The sequence below is a fragment of the Macaca nemestrina genome, chromosome 9 (genome assembly GCF_043159975.1).
Source record: "Macaca nemestrina isolate mMacNem1 chromosome 9, mMacNem.hap1, whole genome shotgun sequence".
NCBI lineage: Eukaryota > Metazoa > Chordata > Mammalia > Primates > Cercopithecidae > Macaca > Macaca nemestrina.
The window spans coordinates 119,793,224-119,812,743 of NC_092133.1; the positions used below are offsets into that span (position 1 = coordinate 119,793,224).

At 38.7% G+C, this 19,520-nt stretch overlaps 1 protein-coding gene across 18 annotated transcripts in view; it reads right to left on the minus strand.

The window, feature by feature from the left end:
* The window catches only part of LOC105480028 (KIAA1217 ortholog), a 910,528-nt gene that overhangs the window by 403,447 nt on the left and 487,561 nt on the right, over nucleotides 1-19,520 (minus strand). The window lies entirely within an intron of this gene.

Here is a 19,520-nt window from a genome sequence, read left to right on the forward strand (position 1 = left end):
AAAAACATGTTCCCTAAGTGATTCTTAGGAACACTGAAATGTGTGAGTAACAGAGCATGATGTTGAAGATAGGAGCAACGCTCAAATCCCTCTGGAAGCACCAAATATTTTCCAAGACACTTTCTCTTTGACTTTCTTTTTGACTTTCCTTTTCTCTTTGGTTTTGTGACTGCTTTGTCTCTCCATTTTTGGGAGATGGGGTAGAGGGACATTTGGGAGGTGGAAAGCTGGATTGTCCTAGCCTGTCTCCTTCCATCAGTACAGCAGACAACGGGTGAGCCTATTGCATTCTCCTTGGACATTTCTTTTTTCTTTTCAAGACAAGGTTTCTCTCTGTCGTTTCGACTCGTGTGCAGTGGTGTGATCACTGCTCACTGCAGCCTTGACCTTCTGGGTTCAAGTGAACCTCCCACCTCCCTCTCCTGAGCTGGGACTACAGGTGCGTTCCACTATACCTGGTTAACTTTGGTATTTTTTGTAGAGCTAGGGTTTCACCATGTTGCCCAGGCTGGCTTGTTGGACATTTCAATCAGGGTCTTAACGAATGCTTGATGATAATTAAATTGTGTCCAATTAAGGACTCAGTTTCTCTACAGATCAAGTTGATGGCTCTGGTGCCTGGATTCTCTTCCAGATATTAAATAATAAAAATAACTTTATCAAGAGAATATTTCTTCATATGACTTAAAAACTTAGAATGGGCAACTTCTGAAGGTTCTTCAGGTGACCAAATGCTTTGAGGGAAACTAAAAAAATACAAAGAAAAGCATGCAAGGAGATTATTTATGTAACCCTTTTGTATCTTTCTGAGCAAATGTGATTAATTCAATATGAAGCAGTTGATCCTTACTACAAGTAGCTTCTTTTTTCCCTTTTATCAGGTACATGTGAAGTTTCTTACAAAGCCAAAATGAAATTAGTTGGCTGGTTGCTCAGTGTGACGGTTAATATTGAGTGTCAACTTGACTGGATTGAAGGATGCAAAGTATTGTTCCTGGGTGTGTCTGTGAGGGTGTTGCCAAAGGAGATTAACATTTGAGTCAGTGGACTTGGGAGAGGCAGACCCACCCTCAACCTGGATGGGCACCATCTAATCAGCTAGCAGCATGGCTAGAATAAAGCAGGCAGAAGAGCATAGAACTGTTGAGTCTTCTGGCCTTCGTCTTTCTTCCGTGCTTGATGCTTCCTGCCCTCAAACATCAGACTCCAAATTTTTCAGTTTGGACTCTTGGACTTAACACCAGTGGTTTCCCAGGGGCTCTTGGGCCTTCGGCCACAGACTGAAGGCTGCACTGTCAGCTTCTCTACTTTTCAGGTTTTGGGACTCAGACTGGCTTCTCTGCTCCTCAGCTTGGAGATGGCCTGTTGTGGGACTTCACCTTGTGATCCTGTGCATCAATACTCCGTAACAAACTTCCCTTCAGATATACATCTATCCTATTAGTTCTGTTCCTTTAGAGAACCCTGACTGATACGCTCAGTAAACACTCATTTTCTGGCTTTGACTTTCTTGAAGTTTGATTTATATGATTCTTTGATAACAATTAACTACCAGACTAGCTCTTGTAAGAGGTCCAAACGCACAGGTGCATACAATGCTTAGTTATAATTTAAGCTTCTGACTAATCTCCAATAATCAACACCTGGATGTGTTTGTGAGCAGCGTCTCCAAGTCAGAGCGAAACAGACAAGAAGGAAAAGAACAACTTGTCCTTGACCAGATTGCTTAAAATTGTTATCCCGATTTTCGAGCAATTCAAGACCTATTTGTGTGACCGCGGGAAACAGGTCAGAGATATAACAAGTATGAACCACAGAGGAGGTGTCTTATAAGAGCCGGCCCCTGTCGAGGAAGACTTTGTTTGCATTCTCCTCTCTATGCAACCCCAAAACAGGACCTCTAAGAATTTCAATCTCATCATAAATCAAATTCCAAAGTGTTCTTTGATCTATAATGAAAACCCAAATAAGATGATAATCATTAACTCAAATAAATGCCCTGTTTACAAAACCATTGTGACCATTTGGCAGTTGTAAATAACTCTTTGTCTAGGATTGGAAAACTGGACAGAGAAGCAGGATATACAACTTATCAAGAATGTGAGGGGAGGGAGAGAGGTGGGGCTAACAGGAGAAAAGCAGAGATACTGAGTAACTTGGAGAACAATAAAAGGCAGGCTAGGGGGACTTAAGGAAGAAGCCAGGGTAAAACGCCTAAAAATAGCAGGAGCGTAGGAAATTGTCCCAAAGATATTTGATCTGCCATTGTACTCCAGATCCTGCCATTTCAAGTTCAGATCTATAAAAAGGCATGTTTTAAAAATGTATCATCTCCTTCCTATCTGTTCAGCAAAGGTACTGATTGCGTATCCTGCTTCAAGTCGATGGTCCTTATAGCAGGATTCTCTAATTTCTTTAAAAAATTAGTTATGTTAGATTGCTTTCCCTTTGGGAATTTGCAGGAATCACGAAATTAAGTCAATAATAGTTACCCCTCTTGTCTTTGCAATCAACCATGAAAGCATGAGGGCAAAGCAGATGTGTGTGCCTTATAAACACATTTTAAAACGTGCATCCCTTCTTCCCTTAGCAGAGTTCACTCTACATTAATTTTTGCTCAATATCTGCTCTATTTCCCTCTGCCCTTTGCTCTACAAGATAATATCTAAATATTCTTTTGCTCAGTTTCCAAATGTTAATCAATGAAAAGCTTCTCAATTGCTAATGTGTTTTAGATAATTTAAAATGAGAATCAAACATTGAAAAGGTAGCCCCTCATTGAATATTGAAAAATGCTCTTAAGATTGGAATGAATGTATGAATAAACACAAAATCCTTCTTGTAAGAAAACTTTTTGATCAACTTAATTCTATTTATCCTATTTATTACTGGGGTTTTTTTTCTCTCACTTTTCTATCTAGATTAGGTAGATTTAAGTCCAGTCTAATACTGTAGATAATAAACATGCACATTCATTTTTACAGAATTGAGTTACAGACTTGACCCTAAATCAGCTGAGAAGTCCATGATTCATTGAGTGTCTGCCATGCCCACAACTCCCTTCTGATAAAACTGATGAATCTCTAGGTCAGATGCCTGGCACCATATGATCCTGCTGTCCTGGTCAGAACTGTTGTTTTGTTTTGTTTTGTTTCATTTTTTATCAGGAATGAGCTCCCAATCAAAAGGCTTGCTGCTAACAGAGGGGGAGGCCAGATATGTCAGTAAGGCTGCCCTGTCTCAGTGGTGACCAGTAAAACCAATCACACCCTGGTTTTTAGTGAGACTGAATATGGGATACACTGGGCAGATTAGCTAGATAGTAAGTTATAGTAGCACAAATAAATAGAAGCAGAAGCAGAATGTAGCTTAGCCCCAAAATGGTGGGGCACAGGTTTAGAAAAAATAGATACTAGGCCGGGCCTTGTGGCTCATGCCTGTAATCTCAGCACTTTGGGAAGCCGAGGTGGGCAGATCACCTGAGGTCAGGAGTTCAAGACCAGCCTGGCCAACATGGTGAAACCCCGTCTTTACTAAAAACACAAAAATTAGCTGGGTGTGGTGGCACATGCCTGTAATCCTAGCTACTCAGGAGGCTGAGGCAGAAGAATCGCTTGAACCTGGGAGGCAGAGGTTACAGTGAGCCGAGATCTTGCCACTCTAGCCTGGACAATGGAGCAAGACTCTGTATCAAAAAAAAAAAATAGAAGAAGAAATGGATACAGCTTGATGAGTGGATAACGACTTGAGTGGATGACTGCACCTGTGTGTCCAGAGGGTCTCTGGAATTACAGCTGCATCCTCAATGGCTTTCCTGTTCCATGAGATTTCTATGCAGAAATGGGGACATGTCCCTCCTCTTTTCTCTATTTAACTTTAAACTTTCTTCAACGAAGGTAAACCACACATCTCTCTGCTCCTTGTAACCTTAAAGAATCTACCTGAGACAACCAGTAAATTGCTCACTGCTATTTGTCCGCTCTGCCCTTCTGCTTTTTAAGGGTATAAGAAAACAATTTCAGCATGGTATGGATTAATGTTTTTCCCCCTGCTGTGGATTATTGCAGTCTTGGTCTTTGACACTGGTAATAAATTCCTTTCCTCTTCCTGATATATCTGCCTGTCTTTCAGTATCAAGAACTGTACTATCTGGTCTTTCAGTCACTTTTTATATTAAACCTACAGGGACAACAGTGATGTTTCTCAGTAACAGTTCTTGGTCACATGACACCGAGGGAGGCCAGGCTGGTTTATCCTTCTCAAATTCTCGACAGTGTTCAAGGTTGACAGCAACTCTCTTTCCTCTTATCTGTCTTTCTAAAAACAGTTCTTAGCATCTTCTATCTTTATCCTTTTTTAAATTAAAAGTTTTTTTTTTTAATAGATTCAAGGGGTATAAGTACAGCTTTGTTACGTGGATGTATTGCATAGTGGTGAGGTCTTGGATTTTAGTGCACTCATCACTCGAATAGTGTGGATTGGACCCAATAGGTCCATCTTCCTTCTTTCTCCAGCTATTCTGCATCCCATTGGGTTCTCTTCTCATCTTTGTAGACACAAGGAAACCATCTTATCTACACCAAGACACTGCCTTCACACTATCTTACCTATAGGAAGATAATGCTTAAGAACAATGAATCATATAATTTAACAAAAAGTAGAGCCACAAACGATTAGACCAGGAACACATCACCTAGGCCCCTCAATTTATGAACTTAAATTGATACTTGATTCACTGACTGGAAAACTTGTAGGTATGTTTGGAACAACTTGAGTATGTGAAACCACTTTTTTCAATTGTAAATTTTATGAAATCTAAATATATATCAGGTATTTGTGATGAAAATCTAATGCCTGAATTGAACTGTGCTGTAAGTATAAAATGCACACTGGATTTTGAAGACTTAATAGAAAGAAAAAAAAACTCATTAACATTTAAAAATATTGATTATATGCTGAACTAATATTTTGGATATATTGGTGTCTTTCCCTGTTTGGGCTGCTATAACCAAATTCCATAGACTGGGTAGCTTATAAACAACAAAAATTTACAATGTGGTAATATATTGAGACTGAAAAATAAATTTAAAACACAAAACAAATTAAAAACACTAAAAAAAAAAAACAATGAAATTTATGTCTCACAGTTCTGGAGGTTGGGAAGTCCAAGATCAAGGTGCCAGCAGGTGTTTACATATGACCTGGTTGGGTTCAGGCTGCTGGTTCTGACCAGCCTTATCTATGGGTTGTGATTCCAATGTGAATTTAATTGTTTATGATTTCAAAGCTTTTGGAGTGCTGTTTACATCTGTCTTGTGTTTGCACCTTCTTGTGTCCAGTGTGATCTTCATCCAGTGGCCGTTCTCATAATTCAGTTCTCAAGGACTGATGCATGAATGATGCTTAGGGTCAGAACTATGCACACACAATTTGGGGGTGGGCCCAGGAGTTCATACACAACTTGAAGTGATTGCCTTCCTATGCTCCTCCTTTTCTGCAATATCTCTGCAACATAGTCCTTTTTCGTTCCCTGAGGCTTTCAAATAATCTGAGACTTTATTTATTCTGCTGCTATGGCATATTTCTTGTGATTACACTGTGTCTGTGTCCAAGTGGTAGGAAAATGGAGAGAGAGAAAGAAAATGAAACCATCAGGTACTTGCCCCAGGTTTTTAGAAGCACAGTTCCTTTGATTGAAGGATTGGAGGGGAACGTTCTCCTTCTTCAAAGAACAGAGAAAAGGAAAAAAGAGAGAAACAGTGGGTTTTATTCTTTCTCTGAGCATTAAGAGACTCCTTTTTGCTCTTTGAGTCAGAAATAAGGGGATTCTCCTTAGGTGTGTCTCTGTTGGCACCAATGTCCTTTTGAGCTGAGTCTGGGAGATGCTGGAGGAAAGAAAGTAAACTCTTTGCCATTTTGATGGTAGTTTGAGTTCTAGTCTTCTACCCCAAAAGACTTTTCAGTCTTTGAAAAGTTGTTTCATACATTCTATCCAGGTTTTTCAGTTGCATTCAATGGGAGAGACATGGTGACTTTACTCTTATCCAGAACAGGACTTGTACCATAATTATTATTTAATATTGTTTTAGACATTGTTGACAATGCAGTAAGACATGACACAGAAATGAGATATAATGATTGGAAAGGAGACAACAGGATCACTATTTGCAAATTCTGGTAAGAGGTAGCTAGCGTTCAGCAACTACTAAAGGTATGTTAAGCACGGCCTTTAGGTAATTTACATACAGCAGCCCCTCCTTATCTGCAATTTTGCTTTCTGACACTTCAATTAACCTCAGTTCAAAAATATTAAATGGAAAATTCCAGAAATAAACAATTCCTAAGTTTTAAAGTACATGCCATTCTGAGTGGTGTGATGAAATCTCATGCAGTCCTGTTTCACTCCACACAAGACAAGAATCATCCCTTTGTCCAGAGGATCTACCCTGTCTAAGCTACCCACCCACAGTCACTTAGGAGCTGTCTGGGTTATCAGATCGACTGTCATGGTATAGGTATCATAGTGCTTGGGTTCAAGCTTATTTTACTTCATACTGGCCCCAAAGGGCAAGAAAAATGTTGCCGACAATTTGGTTATGCCAAAAAGAAGCCATAAAGTGATTTCTTTAGGTGAAAAGGTGAAAGTTCTCAATTTTATAACGAAAAAAAAAGTATGCTGAGGTTGCCAAGATCTATGAGAAGAACAAATCTATTCATAAAATTGTGAACAGTATATTGTTATATTTGCTTGATTTTACTACTAGTTATTGTTATTAATCACTTACTGTGCCAAATTTAAAACTTAAACTTTATCATAGGCATAAAAACATAACATAGGAAAAAACATAGTATATATAGGGCTTGGTACTATCTGTGGTTTCAGGCATTCACTGGGGGTCTCGGAATGTATTCCCCATGGATAAGCGGGGACTACTGAATACATTAAATCAGATGATCTTCATAATAAACCTATAAAATGGATATTATTATGACCATCTCCATTTTACAGATAGGAAAATTAAGGCCAAAATAAATTATGTAAGTTGTTCAATATCACATAGTCGATTTGTGGAAGACCTAGTATATTAGACTGGGTAGACTGTCAAACTTGTGCCCTTACTCAAAGAGGATCAATTGAAAACATGATTGAAAAGAATAAGAATGAAGCAGGCAAACCCTAACAAATATTGAGATATAATAGAAAGGTATAATAATTAGAATATTTTGGCACTGATACAGAAAGACATATAGATGATCGAGACAACACAGATAATTTCAAAACAGAATCTATAATACATGAGAAATCAATATATACTCAAAAAAGTACCACCCACCAATATGGACAAAAGTAAATTGTTTTGGAATAATTATTTAGCTAGTTAGAGTAGGTATAATTATATGTTATAGCATATACCTAAACTATATTCTAAATATATATATTAAAAATGGGAACACTCAATAAACTAGACAAGTAGAAGTAAATATTAAATAAAGGATTTCCTAAGCTTAAAAGTGATAACAGCAATCAATATATTTTGTTGTTTAAAAAATACAAATAATTATACAGACAACTAAAATAAAATGAAAAAGCCAAAATCTTTTGGGAAAAATGTTCACACAAATATGACAAAGTTTACTATTATTAATACAGTGATCACATCAATTTTAAGAAAACATTCAGACCCTACGTAAAGGACATACATATACTTCTTTCCTTATTAAAAAATTAGACACAAAACTTCAACATTTTAAAAAACACATTGGGGCCGGGCGCGGTGGCTCAAGCCTGTAATCCCAGCACTTTGGGAGGCCGAGACGGGCGGATCACAAGGTCAGGAGATCGAGACCATCCTGGCGAACACGGTGAAACCCCGTCTCTACTAAAAAATACAAAAACCTAGCTGGGCGAGGTGGCGGGCGTCTGTAGTCCCAGCTACTCGGGAGGCTGAGGCAGGAGAATGGCGTGAACCCGGGAGGCGGAGCTTGCAGTGAGCTGAGATCCGGCCACTGCACTCCAGTCTGGGTGACAAAGCGAGACTCTGTCTCAACAAAAATAAAATAAAATAAAAAAATAAAAAAATAAAAAGCACATTGAATCTACACCATGATGTCACATGAGCTTTAAAAAGTGATAAAATCTCATGACACTGAAGTCTTTGATATAAAACTGTAAAATGCTTACAAATTAAAAAAATGTTTTAGACACTGGGTTCAGGATGTGTGTGACGATTCTTAAAAATGTAATTACAATTTTGATCAGTAACATTTCTAAGACTGTATGTCAAAAAATTAATTCCAGATATGGGGAAGTGGTGATATATAAATGTTCATTGAAGAGTTTTTTGTTTTTTTTTTTTTGGTTAATAAATGGAAGAAATCTAAATTTAAAACCACAGGAAATTAGCTAAGTCGATTATGTAATATCCGTTTTATAGAAAACTGTATCATCAATAAAACTGTGTCTACAAATAGCTTATAATAACATAAAAACATATAATCTAATGAAAAAAGTCTAAAAGTACTTGCATAATAATTGCAAGTATGTGAAAAAATATATATAGGCCAGTCCAGTGGCTCATGCCTGTAATCACAGCACTGTGGGAGGCTGAAAGAGGAGGATTGCTGAGTCCAAGAGTTCAAGACCAGACTGGGAAACATAGTCAGACTCCATCTCTAAAAAATAAATAAATAAAAAGTTACCCAGGTATAGTGGTGTGCACCTAGTCCCAGTTACTTGGGAGGCTGAGGTAAGGGGGATCTCTTGAGCCTGGCAGTTTGAGGTTGCAGTGAGCCATGATTGTACCACTCCAGCCTGGGCGACAGCGAAAGACCCTATTCTCTAAAACAAAACCAAGAAGCAAAAACCTCCCAAATTCAACCAAATACTGTAAACCAAAAGTCCGGAAGAAAACTACACATAATACTAAGGCTGGAAAGAACCTTATGCTACTATACGTTCATAATGTTTATCTTTCATTTTTCTTAATTTCTATTTTTCTACATTTTTCAAATTTACATTAAAAATACATTATTCTTATGTTTTAAAATAAGTTATTTAAAGAAAAACAATCATCCTTTGCAACAGAAAATATCCTAACAAGATTCTTTTGTGCATTTGGAAGAACTAAATACGAACTGACATGTCCACCTAAACCCTTGTTTTTTAAGAGCATGCATAGAAAAGAAGTGTTTTTACTAAGATGTCATGACATCAGCTTAATAAGGGAATAAACAGAACCTAAGCATTAGCATGTCATACTTTTTCAAAGGAATAGGATATTTTTGATAATAAAACCTTCCAAATAAAACACAGCGTCTTTATTGTTTTCAAGTTCAGGCTTGGTATACCCTGGTAGAGTTATAAATGGCATGTCATATTTTATGTAATAATATGATTCGACTCTATTTTTAAAACTCCATGCTTAAAAATTGAACTCAGGTCAACAATTTAAAACAAAGTCTGGGCAAACGTTTTGATTCTTGGCCCACATTAGTGGTGCTAGACATCTCAAGAATAGCAGTTTTGCTCCAATGTGAGAACTTCCAAAGAGTGCTGCTGCAGCAACAGAAAATGCCTGCAAAGTGTCAATCTCTGCTCTGATCACCACAAAGAGAGCACTCTCCTGGGGGCCTAGGGATGCCCTGCTGCAAACCTGGCATTTGGCTCGAAGCAGGTGAGAGCACGCCTACTTGCAGTCACTGGGTTTCTGCAGGATTCAGTCATCACCACACGTGGCTGCCTGAGGCGGGGAGAACTACGGATCTTGCCAACAGCAGTGAAGGCAAACCTGCCTTTCTGCAGCCTTCTGACATGTAGGTAGCCTCCAGTATGATGATGATGTCAACAATTCTTTTACTTTCGTACGGGGATTAATAGTTGCCAATGTCCTCTCACGTGTGATTCCACATGATGCATGTTTTTACATGAATATGTCAGAATTTACATATTAAGTGAGTACTGTCCCTTCAAAGGAGTTACCTTATTTTAATGACACTGTCATCTTTCAAGCCACCTTTGATTCTCTACTTTGGACCCTGATGACAGAGTATATCGTATATTAAACAAAAATCTTCTCAATGTTAGCAACATCTTGACCTTTAGGGCAGGCTTAATGCTTTTGCAAACAGCTAAAAAGAACAAGCCTTGTGAATAACGTGGACAATTCAGCTACACTCTGAGTGAATTTCAAGGACCGTGCAGAACCTCCCTCTTACTGCAAAGGGCTAGTTAAATGCTCAGTCAGTGTTTCCTCAAAGAACCAGACTCAAAACATGTTGTTATTGGAGATGGAGGTTTTCCTTGTAAATATCCAGGTGAGATTCTGAAGTAAGGAGGCTGTTGCTTTGCATGACTATAAACTCATGAAAAAGATTACATAGACAATGAATACAAATCATAAAAATATTTTCAGCAAAGGTGGGATCATCAGTGTAAGTTTCTACCCTCGAAGATGACTAGTCATTTGACCGTGTTCTGATCTCTCTCTCTTTTTTTTTTTTTAAAAAAAAAGCAGTCTTCATATTTTATAGTCCCATTATCATAGTAAGAATAACATTACTTATGAAAGATAAGCATTGAATAAATAAATGTTCACTTAATGAAAATTTATCCTCTCAAAAATCCCTAGTTTTAAAACTTTTATAATCTCAGCTAGAACTTAAAAAATTCCACTCCCCTCCCCTTCCTCTTTAGAAATCTAGACTTCTGGATAAAATTTATCCATTTTTTGATGCCTCAGAAGTATCTTTGCAAGCATCAATTACTCATTATGTTTGAAGATTCCAGAAACTATAGCATAAATATGCATAGACCTCCATAGCATGCAGAGATGTGGATCTTCTTTGTCCCTGTGCTGAATGGATCCATACTGCTATTTTGAAAATAATTTGTGTGCTTCCTTTTATCTCCTCCTTAGAGTGGGCCCTTCAGTCTGGCTTGTTCCTGCTCACATGCCTGAATCTCATACTCTCATACCCCTCTTTATTTGCAAAATCTTCACTTCTCTGGGAAGAGTAATTAGAATGTCAAATATGTTAAAATTGTCTCCAAACTAGGTATGTAGTTATTGAAGAAGAAGCTGGAGAGAAGTTTTGTCTTCTGTTTTCAGCGTGAAAGTTGTAATATTACTTACACAGAATGCCCAGAGACAGTTTTTACTTACTTTCACGTCTGTCTGCATTTTGGATAGATGAGATTTCAAACTGTACCCTCTAAGTACGTGAGGTATCACTTAGAACCTATTTGATACACGGAGAAACCACAGCTCAGAAAGCTTTGCAGCAGAGCTGGGACTACAGTCTCTGTCTCCTGCATCTTGCCAATCCTCTCTGCCTTCAGGCCTAGGTCTGCTCTGTTACCTCTATCTTGAATGTCCCGCCCCTTGCTCACCTTGCCATCTCCTCTCCATGCTGCATGGACCGATATGTCAGGTGTCAGCTCTCTCCCCTCCTCTAGCTCTGTCCTCCTTAAAATCCTGTGGTCACACTGGAATAACATTCAGACCCTTTTGGCTGGCATGTCTCCTCCCCATTATTCATTTTATTTCTGCCTCCCTGAGCACTTTAGACACAGAGGACTTGGAACCTGCAAACTCAGCCCCGCCCAGTCCCCACGCCGATCCCAGCCAAGGCAAGCAGAGATGGAACTGGCAGAGGGTGGGTGCTTCTGGCTGTAAGCTTGGTATTTACAGGAGCTAAAACTCACTGACTTAAAGTCTTCCCCCAACTTCCACTCATTCTGTTCATGAAACAGAACATCTGTCTCATCTTCCTGATTTTTCCTCCAGATCCCTTGCTGAGACGGGGATCATCACTTGTGTGGCAACCTGCTGCTTGGAATCTCCATCCTCCTTCTCCTCTTGGAGGAAAGAGAAAGGAATGTGTGGATTGTTTTATTATATGTTATGATTACCACTTTACAGATGACGAAACAGGGGTTTAGAGAAGTCAAATTACATGTTGGAGGTCACAGAACATAGGAGCTGCCTGTCAGAAAGGAAACTTCTCCTATCTATAGAAATTTGACTCCCAAACTTACTCCAAGCTGAGGGTACAACCTTCAAGCACAACCTACTGAATTTATCATCCCACTGCTTACACTTCCTTGTTTTCACACCTAACCTATCACATTAGTCCGCTTGGATATCGACTTGGTCTAGGTAAAAATTAATGCCTTAGCTGGGCATGGTGGCTCACACCTGTAATCCTAGTGCTTTGGGAGGCTGAAGCCAGAGGATTGCTTGGGGTTAGGAGTTCAAGATCAGCTTGGGCAACACAGTGAGACCCTGTCTCTACTAAATATATATAAAAAGATTAGCTAGGTGTGGTGGCTTGTGCCTATAATCCCAGCTACTTGGGAGGTTAAGATAGGAGGATTACTTGAGCCCAGGGGTTCGAGGCTGCAGTGAACTCTGATCATGCTACTGCATTCCAGCTTGGACAACAGAGTGAGATTTTGCCTCTAAAAATAAATTAATTAATGCCCAATACCTCCACGGACACCATGGATACTGTAAACTAGACATCTGACTACCTACTGTGAAGGTCAGCCCAACTACAAGGTTCTCCTTTTGCCCTCCTTACCTAGTCCCAGATACCTTGCCTTTTGTGCAGACAACCTGCTGAGGTTTCAAGTGTATCTTATGCTTTTGCTCAAGCTGGAAGCCAACACATTCTACCTTAATTTTAATTATTGCCCCATGCTTGGTTTCAGCCAAATGGAACTAATTGCTCTTCTACCTGCATCTGCTATGTTTTTCTGTCTCCTTGCCTTTTTAGGTTTGCTCTGCTAAAGTGCCCTTAACAAGGCACCATCAGCCACCTCTCCTCACCCATCCCATCCCAAATCTCTGCACATCTAACTCCCTTTATCTTTAAGGTCTGTTGCATATACCTTCATCTCCATGAAGCCCTTCCTTAAACACATTCGTACTCCAGCTAGAAGCAAGTGATGTCTATTTCACCTCCCAGAGTACTTTATTTGTACTTCTCCTGGGGCACTTCCCTAGAATTCAAAGGCAAACACCATATTGTACAAATCGGCTGTGTCAGCAAGAGTCATAAAAGAATGTTGTTTTTGCCTGTCATTGTTCCTCTAAACCTGATCCAAGGGGTTGGTTAGCTCTTTCTCCTGCCCCTGATGAAAACCACTATTTTCTGATCACTCGTAGTTAAGAAAAAGTGCTATTTTCACAGTAGGTTACAAAATGCAGTCTGAATTCAGAAATTAGGATGGATGTCCAGCCCAATATTCATTAGTACCTGAATCATCACTGAAAGCTAACATTTCATCATTTTACAGCCATGGCTGCTCACAAGCAAATGGGTGTCTTCAATACGAAGAATATGTTTGGCTGCCTTTATCTGTCTCATGTCCATTCTCCTTCACTCACTAGCTGCTGTTCTGATCAGCCTCCATCCCCAGGGTTGAAGTAAAAAAGAGAGATAAGAGGAAGAGGCAAGACTTCTTTTTTTTTTTTTTTTTTTTTTTTTTTTTTTTTTTTTTGAGACAGCATCTGGCTCTGTTGACCAGGCTGGAGTGTAGTAGTGCAATCTCGGTTCACTGCAACCTCTGCCTCCTGGGCTCAAATGATTCTCCTGCCTCACCCTCCTTAGTAGCTGGGATTGCAGGTGCACTCAACCATGCTTGACTAATTTTTGTATTTTTAATAGAGACAGGGTTTCACCATGTTGTCCAGGTTGGTCTTGAACTCTTGACCTCAAGTAATTCACCCATCTCAGCCTCCAAAGATGCTGGGATTATAGCGTGAGCCACTGTGCCTGGCCAAGACCTTTTTTGACTAATAGAATCATGACGGCTTAACCAATATTTAACATTGATCCTTTCTCTAAGACTACTTTTTGTGGGTTCCTCAGAGATTCTCCTATTCTTTTCATTCTTGTTAAGCAAGTAGTCTGAATTCAGCTGGTTGCTTCTTTCTTAGCCCGTAGGGATCCAGGCTCCACTTGAAGGTTTTCTCTCCTGAGGTTCCATTTCTTTTTTTTTTTCTCTCAGTGGCCATATTAGATGCATTCTCGTTCTTCTAAGAAACAAGCTCCTGCTGGCTGATTTCAACCCAGCAACAACTTTCCTTTGCTCTTGCCATCTGAATTACTAGCCAGTTAGGGTGTAACTTCCTCCAGATTTCTCAGGTTTGAGTCATCAATCCACATCTACCCTCTTCCAGCTCCAGGAGGTATGTGTCAAGTTCTCAAAATGGTACTGTTGAAGTCAGTCTTCCTAGCATTTAGGTGAGGCGGCAGACAGCCCCCCAGCCTCATCCGGTGTCTTTTTAAAAATAGAAATTATCCTCATGAAATCCTCTCTTAACCTTCACTCTTGGGGGCCACACATCCTCTTTATGCTGAGAAATGTTTCACGTGTAGAACCCATTCTTGATATTCTGTTGGAAATTGGCACCTTGATCTGATACCTCACTTTGGAAAGAACTGGAGGCCTCAGCAGAAATTTCCAGTTTAACATCTCGGTGCACAGCTAGAAAACAGTTTACAGAGAACCTGGTCCTTTAGAAGACTGGGTACTGCCTGAGGGCAGAGTCAATGTCCAATTCATCTAAAATTGAGCATGTTCCCTCATAGGCAATATGTAGCTATAGCTCTCTGAAATGGAAACACTTGGTCTTGTATTTTCTTATAGCAACTAGCATTCAGGACCAACCACAGGGCTATTTTTTCATACACCTTATTAACTCCAAGTCAAAATTACTGACGATGTGACAGACTGCTCTGTGTTCATCAAATCCTATTTTCTTTTTGTCTTTCAGCCAGCTGGGTTACATTTTCCAGCCTCCCTTGCAGTTAGGTGGGACTGTCTGACTGAGTTCCAGCCAATGGGATGAAGGCAGAAGTGAGTTACATCACTGTCAGGTCTGGACCCAGAAGATCTCCTAGGCAGTCCTTTGTGATTTTCTATCATGGGTGGACTGCAGGCAGAGAAGATGGGGGCCCTCAAAATAGCAAAGCCACATGTTATAAGTAGCTTGGGTCCCTGAATGAGTGCATGGAGCAGAGCCTCATGCTGTATTCATCTGCCCATCATTGAACTATGCTGTGAGTAATAACTACACTTTTATAGTGAGAAGCCACTGAAATGTGGAGATTGTTTATTGTGGTTATGTCTACTAACACAGAGGGCTAGATTCTAATAATATACTTCTGAAATCAAGCTAAGGAAATTCTTCGAGGAACTTTTTATTAACTCTCAGAGAACATGCTAAAAGTATATTTCCTCAACTTCCAGGTACACAATCTATTCCTTTCTATGATAGTTTCCATGCCCCCACTAACATGCATTTCATCATTCTTTTTGAATTAAATGATTTCATTTTTAGTTCAAAGAAGCATAGAACAATTATTTCCTTCTTTTTATCATTTTCTCGGGCCTGTAGGCAAATAATTCATTTTTAATTAGAAAATTGTTATGGGGTATAAAGATGTACAGTGGGCATAATTATGGGACGCTAACTTACAGACTTGTCTCTTTTCCAAAGGGCTTCAGTTCAGGATGTGGTAGGCTGTATTTTTGGAGTAGGAGAAAGATAAGTTCATTCAACCATGCATATTAAATTACAAGACTTGGAATCACTATTTTTGTGAAAATGTATTCTCCATATTGTGTTCATTCCGACATTCTTTTCAGATTTTCACCATAACGGTTCCATTTGGCCTTTAAATAACACAGGATGGGTAAATGTTGTTGGTGAAAGAGATGAAGCTCCAAGGTTGAATTTGAACATCTTTGCTTCAGTGTTCCCAGGTTAAAAATACCCTGAAAGAAACACTACGTAATCGAAGAACAGCAGAGCTATTATGGATGAATGTAAAATTCTAGGTCTGAAGAGTTTAAAATAATCTTAAAATCCACCTTGGATCTCAGTATGTTAATGCTATTTTTAATAAAATATAAGGAAAGCGATTTCATATTTTCAACAAGTATGTTTCAATATTCAATAACACTGAGCTGTAATAATTGTTTTAACTAAATCATTTATGCAATAATCTAAAGATACGTATTTTTATTCTTCCTTGAAGAAGAACTGTAGTCACTATCTCACCAAACTTGACACACTTTAAATTTTTATCTTTTAAGTATACCAAGGAAAGATAGAGGCTTGGGCCCATAGATTAAAAGGCATCAGTTTAAAGTCATGTCTACCAATTGGCCTTTGAAATCTAGAGGTAACCATAAGGTAGCCAGAGATTTTATAGAGAAGTTGCTGGAAAAGTTAACGATGGTGATGAATTATATGGTACTGAACACAATTCCAATCGCAGTAAATTTAATAGTTACTGAGAACTTAGTATATGGGAGTCATGAGGTGCATGAAAAGGTAATTCCAGTCGGCATTATTCTGATTTTTATGAGCAGCTGAATAATACATCTGTTTGGGATAATTCCTGGATATTTATTTCTTGACATTTTTCAATTCTTAAAGAAGAATGCAGGAACTCCATAGTACCCTATCAACTCTGTATTCCAGGCATACATTTGCTAGAAGTTCATTTTACACATGGAATTGGATACTACCATCATCATTAACTGCTTTGATATGGATTTTGCAAAGTAGGGATTCATTGATGCAACAAGATGCTACAGGACATGAAACTTCATAACTGCCTTAAAATAGCCTATAATCTGGTTCCGGGAAAATAATAAAACATGGCATGCTCAACGCATGCCAATCACACATGTTTTTATGTAGGAAATCAGTGATGCTCAAGTTATTATAATACCTTTGAAGTTAGTAGCACTTCAAATAACCCCATAGCCCAGGAGCTTAAGGTTGCAGTGAACTATGATTGTACCACTGCACTCCAGCCTGGAAGACAGAATGAGACTCTGTCTCTAAGTTAATAATAATAGTAATAACCCAATAGCCCAATCTAGGAAGTTTTCATTGAAAGGTTGAGTTATAACTTGTACACTGAAGGAGGAAGGGATGTGAGTAAAAAGGTTTTTCTGTGAGAGATGGCAGAAGCGCATGATCAACAAGTTTCTGAAGAATCTGCAGATACTAAGGATAAAGGTCTTATTAGGAAAGGAGGAAGGGGACACAGGAAGTCAAAGGTAATGTGGGATGGGGGATGTGGGCAGAGACACATGCAGCCTATGATCATGAATCTGGCCCTTGATCATGAGAGACACATGAGGCCTAAGATCATGAATCTTAATCAAAATAATAATAAGCCAGTGGAACAGTGTAAAAAGAGTAAAGAAAAAAGAGCTCTGTGAAAAACTGAGAACGGGATGGTCCATCTGGATAGGAGGAAAGGAAATTCAAATCAAGTTCTAGGGATGGGTAAGAGGAAATTATAAAGTAACTGAAATAGATTAGTTGAAATGATCAGATACAGAGATATAGGACAAGAGATAACATTGTCACATGGTAGGCAGGTGTCATACAGTAGCAGAGTCATAGGATAGGCTGTTTAAAATCAAGATTAACCATGAGAGTGGCAGGAGTCCTATTGGTTATGAAGTATAACCGTTTTAGAGTTAAAAAATTAATGATTATATACTTTAAAGACATTTGAAGTATTTATTGAATATGTATTTATACTCACTTATGCCACTTAGAAGTATGAAGTCTATAATATACCAATGACCAAATGAGACCTACAAGTGTCCTTTCAAACATTAATGTTAAGATCTCAGGGAGTAAGTATAACTCCTACCCCTGATTTCAGCAATGTACTAATTCTAATGATGTTATTTATTTGACGCCCTTGAGTAGATACAATAAATAACAGGTAATGACTGTAAGTTTTTCATCCTGGCTCTCCTCTAATCCACATAATGACTCTGTTACACTGCACTAAGGCACATAATTGAAAGTATAAATTAAAAGACAAAGATAACAAAAACCTTCGGGTGGAACTATCTGCATCAGCATTTTCTGTACATAGAAGGTGGTTAGTACCTTTCTCCCTAGCTCGATATGGCCCACCTCCAGCGTTTACTTCATCTCATATGACTTCAGGTGAGAAAGGATTACTACCCTATACAAAGAGGGAAAATGTTTCTTTGTTAGAGAATGCATTCCGACTAAACTTTAGCTGAAGTAGGGTTAATTCCGATTCTCTTGAAAAGAGGTATGCGGCCTTTAACAGGGCCACTGAGGGCCTTGGCTATGAGAGCTTAGGTAATAACACTAAAAGTGCAATGTACTTTAGTTAAGAATTATTAATGCCAGTTTATGAAAGTAGAAAATGAAACTATTCATTCTTATTTATCGCAAGTCTTTGGCCCTGCCTGCTCCCAGTTCAAGCTTGATAAACTCTGAACTTGCAGCTCGTCTTAATGGGTGGTAGAAGACTGTGCTCCATTTCTCCTGGGACTTCATGCTCATTAGTCACAGATGCCAATTAAAAGCTTTGTTAGAGAACCAGAGGAATGTGCCGCAGCACATGTAGAGGCCCGGAAGCCCCTTTCACTTCTAACATGGATGAATGAGTCCCCATGGCATGCGAAGTTGCACATCAATAGGTCGTGTGCATCAGCAGACAGGATCAACAAAAGCAGAGCAAAAATGTTGAAGTCAGCACTTTCTGGAGCCAGCCCTATTCATTCCAACTGATAAGGATTTAAACATTTTCATTAGCTTTGCTGATCCCAGTCATTTAAAATGACAAACACATTATCATTATTTTTAAAGCAAGTTACATAATCTAGGGTGCAACCCAGGCTTGATAATTTTGTAAAAATGATTATTGACCCTTGCATCCTCCTCCTGCAACCATGAGGGGTCAAGTTGAGGTTAATGTTCTGGCAAACCCCTTAGGATCCAGACTAACAACTGTTTTGGAAGAGATTATTGCCATTGTAAACCACTGACCAGGACCTGAGATGGTAATTCTTAATTAAGAAAATAAAAAGATTCAGCATTTCCGTTCTCATCATGCAGCTAACGACAGACTCCACCTCAATCCAAACACAGAATAAAATTCAGCAAAGGATGGATTTAAAAAAATAATTTGTTTTAGATACTTAATCTAAAATAATTTGGTGAGGCTTCAGAAATAACTTTGGGTACTGAGCGTGAAAAGAATATTTGCAATATTGTTCTTTTTGTACGTGTGTGAATTCTTTGTTTTTATTCCAACTGTGTCTTATTGCTGACTTATTACTAACTTGTTGCTTCCAAAGAGAATTTTAGGGCAAAATATTTCAAAATTACAGGATGTTCAAAGGAAGTAATAAAAGTTTCCAACAGTGGGTATTGTTAAATATGTCATGTTATACAATATTCGACAACTTACGTTATTTTTAATCAACTAATTATTTCGTTTGCGAATGTACTCTTTGACACGTCATAACAATTATGTGGACAATGAGATCTGAGAAATATTTACAGCAGAGAACAGAGCCCCCCTCATATCTGTAAAGCTGCTGGGGTCCTATGGTGAGTAGCAGAAAGAAAGAACTGGAGTGCACTGTTAAAATCTTGGACTACTTTGATATCCAGGATTTGATTACAAAGCTGTACTCAGGCTGTAAAAAG